Raw genomic sequence first — 7,688 nt, forward strand, 5'->3', positions numbered from 1 at the left:
CTTCTCCACAATAAACCATTAAGAAAGTGTGTGTACGTGTTTTAAAATACTTCCTCCATTTCAGCAAGATAAGGTTACCTAGAGCAGTGGTTCTCAACCTTCCTAATGCTACGACCTTTTAATATAGTTCCTCACGTTGTGGTGACCCCCAACCATAAAATTATTTTTGTTGCTACTTCGTAACTGTAATTTTGCTACTGTTATGGATCATAATGTAAATATCTGATATGCAGGATGTATTTTCATTGTTAAGAAGGGTTGCGACCCACAGGTTGAGAACCGCTGATGTAGACAGTGCGGTAGATCGTCCATTCATTATTCACTCCATAGCAGGGGAAGCGTGACTGGTTTTCGCCCAAGGTGATGGAGATCAGTGATTGGAAATGTCTTCCTGGAATGCAGGAGGAGTTTTTGTGACCTTGCCCTCTGCTGTGATGCAGAGCTTGAGTCACCCAAAGTACCAACTTTCCAGGTGCCTAGGTGTGAGCTCTCCCTACAGGGTCTAAATAAGTCACTTCTGGTGGACACAGGATGCAGAAGGAAACACCACACTCGTCCACCCTTCCCACTGCCTGTAGGCTTTCTTTCCAAGGTAAGGGATTGAACAACCACAGCCTGACCCTTGTGGACAGCGTCAGTTTTAATTGCATGCTCTCCAGATCCCAAAGCCAAGACTGGTGGAAAGTTTACTTAGGCCAGTTAAGGTGCACAGCTCCCTATATTTACTCTCGGTCACCACAGGATACCTCTAAATCCTCACAAAACCTCTTTTAATAAGCTGCACTTCAATGACCTACTTTTGCTCTTTGCAGCAAGGTTTTGTTTTTTTTTTTTAGAGATAGAATCTCACATTATTGCCCTCGGTAGGGTGCTGTGGCATCACAGCTCACAGCAACCTCCAACTCCTGGGCTTAGCCTCCCGAGTAGCTGGGACTACAGGTGCCCGCCACAATGCCTGGCTATTTTTTTGTTGCGGTTTGGCTGGGGCCGGGTTTGAACCCACCACCCCCTGTTTATGGGGCCAGTGCCCTACTCACTGAGCCACAGGCGCTGCCCTGCAGCAAGGTTTTTATCCAAGTGTGCTGGACAGTCTTGGATTACTTCTTTAACCCCCCCTTCCTGCTTCCCACCCTACTCTGTGCCCTGGGAGGCCGACCTTCTCGCATCATTTGGGTCAGCTTTCCCCCTGGCTTCCAGCTAGGTTTGGCTGATGGAAGTAGCAGCAGAAGATGATGTAGGAGACAGAGAGAACTGGGGTCTTAACACCCTAGCTCCTTCCTGCTAGGCCATAGTTTTAGCACAGTCCTGAGAAAGGACACTAAGAAAGAGGCTTCCAGGGGGTGGGAGGAAAGCCTGACCTGTCGAATAAGGAAGTCTGGAGGGCCCATAAGAAAGTGGGTATGAGGTAAGCAGATAGCCAGTGACCAACAGAAAGAGACAGTAATCAACAAGCAATAGACAAAAGCAATACTGCCTGGAGGCGCAGAGAGACCAACACAAGAGTGCAGCCAATTTCAAACAGAGCGAAGGAGGGTATTAATACCCCTGCAGGGCTTAGCACCTCCCTCTCCTTCACCTCTGCTCCTTCAGGAGAGGGCCCACTTCTACTTCTCTTTGGAAGTGCTCTGAACTTTGTCTCTGTTCTTCCTAAATAAAAATTCTCTTCTGTACGCTGAAACTTGTGCAGGTTACTTTTACTTTCTGTTCTTGCTTCCTGTGCCCCTCCAGTTTTATTTTGTTTCCTTTCATTTTTGCTTTCAATTACTGACCTGCCTCCGTTGAATTTTCTAGCTCAGCCAAGTAATTAAACCAGGTCAACTGGGTTCAGGGAACCCAGATCCCTGACCCCCATCAGTTCAGCTGTCAGGGGCCCTTTCCCATAGCCACAGACTCTTTCCCCAGGGTCTGGTGACAGGTCCCACCCCTACTGCTGGGTGAGAATGACTTTCTGTTACTACGTGTCTCTAGGAGAGAACAGAGTCATCTTGTAACCGCCCAGCATCTCTGTGAATGGTTCTGTGCTACATATTATACCTCTGCACTTACAGGTTTTCCTTCTAGCAGAACTCTGCCTGATACACCAAGAAAAGGAAGGAAGGGAAGGAGGGAAAGACAGGAAATAAAGAATGAGAGAAAGAGAAAGAAAGAAGGAAGGGAGGGGAAGAGAACAGAAGGGAAAGAAAGGAAGGAAAGAAAAGAAAAAAAGGAAAGACAGAAAGACATATATGCTGATATGGAAAAAAGAAATAGCATCTCTTACATGCCAACTACTGTTAGGTTTTACAAATGTTATCTCATGGAATCCTCACAACAAGCTTGTGATCAACACTCTATCATCTTTACTCTCCTGAGGGGGAGACTGAACTGGAGAGGGATTCAACTATTTCTCCAGATCCCTCAGATAGTGAATCGTAGACTTGGGATTTAAACCCAGGTCTTCCTGAAGACAAAACCCATTAAGTGCTGAAGGAGTTATGGAAAATTCACTTCTATTTGTGCTGCAAAATTGCTATACTTTACATCAATCTGTATCTGCAACACAAATCCAGGTGAGAAATTCATTTTAGAAACTTTAGATTTTGTTTTGTTAATCAAAAATAGTTTAAAACAGTGTTGTGATCAGATTTTAGAAATGGAGGAGGTGTGAGTTTGCATAGGAATCTGGAATGCTGCTTCTTTCTGACGAGACCTATGTAACTCGCTTTGTTTTTTAACTGCCCTGGAAACTGGGAACTTCATGTTCATGCTCTGATGCAGTTATAATGGCCCTTTTAGTCCCATGAATTCTTCTGTCTTCTTTCCTTATCTTGATTTGCCATTTCTATTCCATTAGCTTCACCGTATCATCTTTGTTTAAAAATCCCTTTGGAAATTAACATATGAATATATGAAGTTAATCACATGTGTCACTTGGCTTTGCCTGCTTTGCATTTGAACAGCCTCGCCTTGCATGGCCAGGACATCATTAGGAGGGTCAGAGTTCCACGCAGACCACTTCTCCGCCCCGCACAAGCTTCAGGATAGCAGGAAGTGGGCAGGGCTGTTTTTCTTTGCACAGAAAACACACTCCTTTATAATGAGAACTTCAACTGCAATGAACCAATGATTGCGGAAATAACCAATATGTACATGCCACAATTTAGATCTAAAATATAAACATTTAACACATATAAAGAATTTCCTCCTTCTTTCATTGAATCCTGTTTGTCCAATGTATTTCACGCTTAACTTGCCACTCAGATAAGAGATTTCAAGAAGCCTGGGCGGCACCCATAGCTTAGTGGGTTGGGCGTCGGCCACATACACCCAGGCTGGTGGGTTCACACCTGGCCTGGGCCAGCTAAAACAACAGTAATAACTGCAACAACAACAACAACAAAATAGCCAGGTGTTGTGGTGGGCGCCTGTAGTCCCAGCTACTCAGGAGGCTGAAGCAAGAGAATCCCTTAAGCCCAAGAGTTGGAGGTTGCTGTGAGCTGTGACACCATAGCACTCTACCCAGGGCAACAGCTTGAGACTCTGTCTCAAGAAAAAAAGAAATTTCAAGAAGCCCAAAAGCTAACACCGAGGGCTGGCGTAGTTGAGTTGATACCAGCAGCTGCATATTATCATCATCCGATCACATTATAGTTACAGTCATGGGATTTTGTTCATGAGAAATGAAAGTACAAGTCATTCTTTCTAACGAGTCAAAATTTATTGCAATAATGCCTGGGGCCAGCTGATTCCTTAAATTCCAAGCACTGTTTGTCAATTTCTGGTTCCTAAACTCCCTAGAATCTGAGATCTAAAAAGGCAACCCTTTAGTTTTCTTTTAAATGAGGGGTGTGTGTGTGTGTGTGTGTGTGTGTGTGTTGAACAGATTGTAATTGAAAGTTAACTGACCCAAATGAGGACAAAAGTAGAAGCTGTTAATCCTGCACAGAAACTGTCAACCATAGCTACAGATGAACTCAGGAGTGCACGGAAGGTATCTGGGACAGACATCAGTAGCACCTACTACATCAGTATTTAGAAAAAGTTGTCAGCAAAAGGGAATAAAGCTCTTGGGAGCTTGGAAGAATGTGGGTGGAGGTAGACACGGGGTTGCACTGTCCACCCCATAACCCCCGTCAGGAAGGACGTGCTGCCTGGCTGCTGGGAGTGTGGGCAGTGGGTGGTCTCCAGCTTTCACCTCTTTCAGGGTCTTTGGTCTTTTAGGGTGACTTTGGTCACCCGAAGTTGCTGGCAGCCTCATCTTGCAACTAGGTAAGGCAGGGTCCAAAAACCTGACCCCTTAGTTGTGACGTGGACTCTCAGATGGGTACTTGCTCCGGGGTGCCCACCGTATAGACAGAAGCTCTGCTGGCCCTGCAGCACAGTTCAGTTTCTTCCTCTGTCCCATCTTCCCTTTCCTTTCATAAGTATCAATCTCTAATAAATATCAAACACGTCAAATTCCATCGCAGTAGTTGCTTTTGGAGAACTCAACCCTCAACAAGGCCCACTGGCTATGTCTCCGTGTATTTGTAGAGAGCTTAAGGAAAAATGCCCTTTCCCCAGAAAGATGCACCTCCTGACAGGCTCTTTTCTCCGAGAAAAGAGCCAGGTATATGGCTAAATCTTACTCTAAATTAGCTGGTACCACTGACTTTTATTGTTTCAATCACAGGTGATGTTCCTCAGCAGTCATGGGCCAGGCCCCTCAAGGCATTATCTGCACAAACATTTGTTAATGAACCCACCAGTCGGGGAGGTTTCATGTTGCTCTCCACACAGAAAGCCAGTTACTAACATAACAATTGTCAAGGAAGGAAGGATTTATTCCAGAAGATGCATCTCCTGGGAGGGGAAAGCTTAGACTGCCTCAAATCTGCCTCCCCAACCAACAGAGTCAGAATTTTTTAAATGGAGGTAAAAATGAATATTGCATGAGGGGAGTGAACATTGTTACATGTTTGGGGTGGAGGGCAGGGCACACAAGCTCAGTGAGGAATCATGCTAGTGCATACATCCCATGAACAAAACATGGTGGATAAGTCCCTCCAAGGGCAGGGAGGGTCAATATTGGTCATTCTTTCAGGCTGTGTGCAAGCTCAGGGGGCCCTTGGGTACAATCTGCAGTGACATATCACTTATCTTATCTCCTCCAGACAATCTGTGGTGGCGTTTTTGCTTACTTGTCTTTTCTGGACAAACAGGTTGTGTGCAGTGCTGTAGTTCCCTCATGGCTGTAAGGAAGTTCTGCCTTTCCTGAGAAAGAAAGTCAAAACAGAATGTACCAGTGCAACAGAAAATCACAAAGTTCTAGTCAGCAAATCTTACTGGACTGGGAACTTGAAACATAAGAGGACTATAAAAAATTATTTTAAAAAATGTTTTCTTGCTTATGGAATTGGTTACATACTGAAAAGTTATCCTTCCTAAAAATACCACAGAAGGTACTCTCCAGGGCAGGGCATCCCTGACACCGCCAGACTGTTCTCTATTGATGGAAACTTAGCTTCAACTCTAAGAATGTTCCTGATATTCACCAGTAGCATAAACACAGCAGCATAAACACAGCCACACTTTCTGGTCCTGCTCCCTCTGAACCTATTGTACAAAAGAGGCATGAGTTTCCAGAATGCTTAGCAGGCACCTCTTTTACATTCTACAACTATGTGCTGGGTGTAATTAAGATACAGTTCTGATGGAACGAATGTACATAACAGTAGCAATCATACTTCTCAGTTCTGGTCAGTAGAACTCAGTAGTTAAGACCACAGTCTAGCTGTCACCAATTGTATGCCCCAGAGCCAGTTCATCTCACTGATAATTTGTTTCTCCATCTACAAACAGGCGTCCTCAAACTGCAGCCCGTGGGCCACATGCGGCCCACCAGGTGTTTTTGCTGCCGCTGCCTGTCCTGCTTAGCAGCCTACTCGTCCTGGGGCCCACAGTCCGACCCTCCAATGTTCTGAGGGACAGTGAACTGTCCCCCTGTTTACAAAGTTTGAGGACCCCTGATGGGGATAGCCATCCCTAGCCTGGAGGTCTGAGGATGACATGACGGGATGTATTTCAATGCCTGATACAGATCCCGATGTGTACTAAGCCCTCCATGAAGGCCTGCTGTTATAACCTTGGTAGTTACTGCTCTCGGGACACCTTTACAGCAGCCATTGCCTCAATAGTGTCTTCCATAGCTAAGAAAGAAAAGAAAAATAATTTTGAATTGTCTGGGGACAGTGCCTTATACCTGTGATCTCTCTCTGGGAGGCTGAGACCAGAGGAGACCCTATCTCTACTAAAAATAGAAAAAAAGGAGAAGAAAACCAGGTGTTTTAAGAGGTTCCTGTAGTCTCACTTTTATAAGGTGTGTTCACCAGTGGTTGTGTACCTACCCATCCCTATTTTGGTAAGTGTTCCCAGTCTGCAAGGCAACAGAAATCCAGCTGACAAATTGTATTCTGGTATTCTTTTTCCTCCCAGTTTTTTTTTTCCTGAGACAGAGTTTTACTTGTTGCCCTTGGCAGAGTGAGTGCCATGGCGTCACAGCTCACAACAACCTTAAACTCTTGGGTTCAAGCGATTCTCTCTCTTTTGTTTTGAGACTGAGTCTCAAGCTGTCACCCTGGGTAGAGTGCCATGGCATCATGGCTCACAGCAACCTCCAACTCCGGCTTAAGTGATCCTCTTGCCTCAGTTTTTTTCTATTTTTAGTAGAGATGGGAGGTCTCGATTTTGCTCAGGCTGGTCTTGAACTGTGAGCTCAGTCGATCCACCACCTTGGCCTCCCAGAGTGCTAGGATTACGGGTGTGAGCCACCGCACCCAGCCTTACTAGTTTTTTTCTTATCTTTGAAAAAACATCAAACATATATTGTTAACGCTTTGTCACATTTGCTTTGTATCTCTCATATATTTTTCAGAAGCAATTTGACACAGACACCATGTCACTTCATCCCAAAATAGTTTGTATCTACTAAGAAGGAGGATATTTTCCTGTATAACCATGAGATAATTATCACGCTCAGATTTACTATGGACACAGCACTATTACTGAACATACTGCTGTTAGTTACCAGCCACTGTTAACCTGAATGGCCATTTCATGCAGAACACTGCCCGTCAGGCCCTAACAAGTCCAGATGAGCCTGTGTGTCCACATCTGGAGACTCTTTATTTGCTTCCAAGGCCTGTTGTCATAGATAAGTGGGGAGACTGGACCCCACGGTACTAGTCCAGGACCCAAGGCACTCTGTGCACCCAGTGAAATATTTACTGACTGTAGATTAGTCTAGAATAAAAATGATTTGAAGATATAACCACTTTAAGATAGGAAGATAGCTGTAACCTGCGAAGAGGAATCTGTACTATGCTGAGTAATAATATTGCTCATGTTTATTTTTATTGTGAGAATAACAAGTAACAAAGGCAAACAGGAGGATAGAGAAGTTCCTTAGGGGAGATACCCCTCTGCTCTCCAGAATTGCTGGCTTTTCTGTAAATAAAAGTGAAACTATTGATCACTCATCCTCTTCTCTGCTTCTCCGTTGATTGGCTTGGGTGACAAGCAGATGGACTCTTTGGTATGAGAATACTACCTGGATTCAAAATTGCCCAGTTGAGCCAGGCATGGTGATGTGTGCCTGTAATCCCAGCCACTAGGTAGGCTGATGCTCGAGTCCAGGAGTTTGAGGCCAGCCTGGGCAACATAGTAAGACC

The 7,688-nt window shown here is 44.8% G+C and overlaps 1 pseudogene; it reads right to left on the minus strand.

The window, feature by feature from the left end:
- Positions 1 to 2,472: 2,472 nt before the first annotated feature.
- LOC100954375 overlaps positions 2,473 to 7,688 on the minus strand; it is an 11,728-nt pseudogene continuing 6,512 nt past the window's right edge.

The sequence above is a fragment of the Otolemur garnettii genome, unplaced genomic scaffold (genome assembly GCF_000181295.1).
Source record: "Otolemur garnettii isolate 467f Iridium unplaced genomic scaffold, OtoGar3 scaffold00315, whole genome shotgun sequence".
Classification (NCBI taxonomy): Eukaryota; Metazoa; Chordata; class Mammalia; order Primates; family Galagidae; genus Otolemur; species Otolemur garnettii.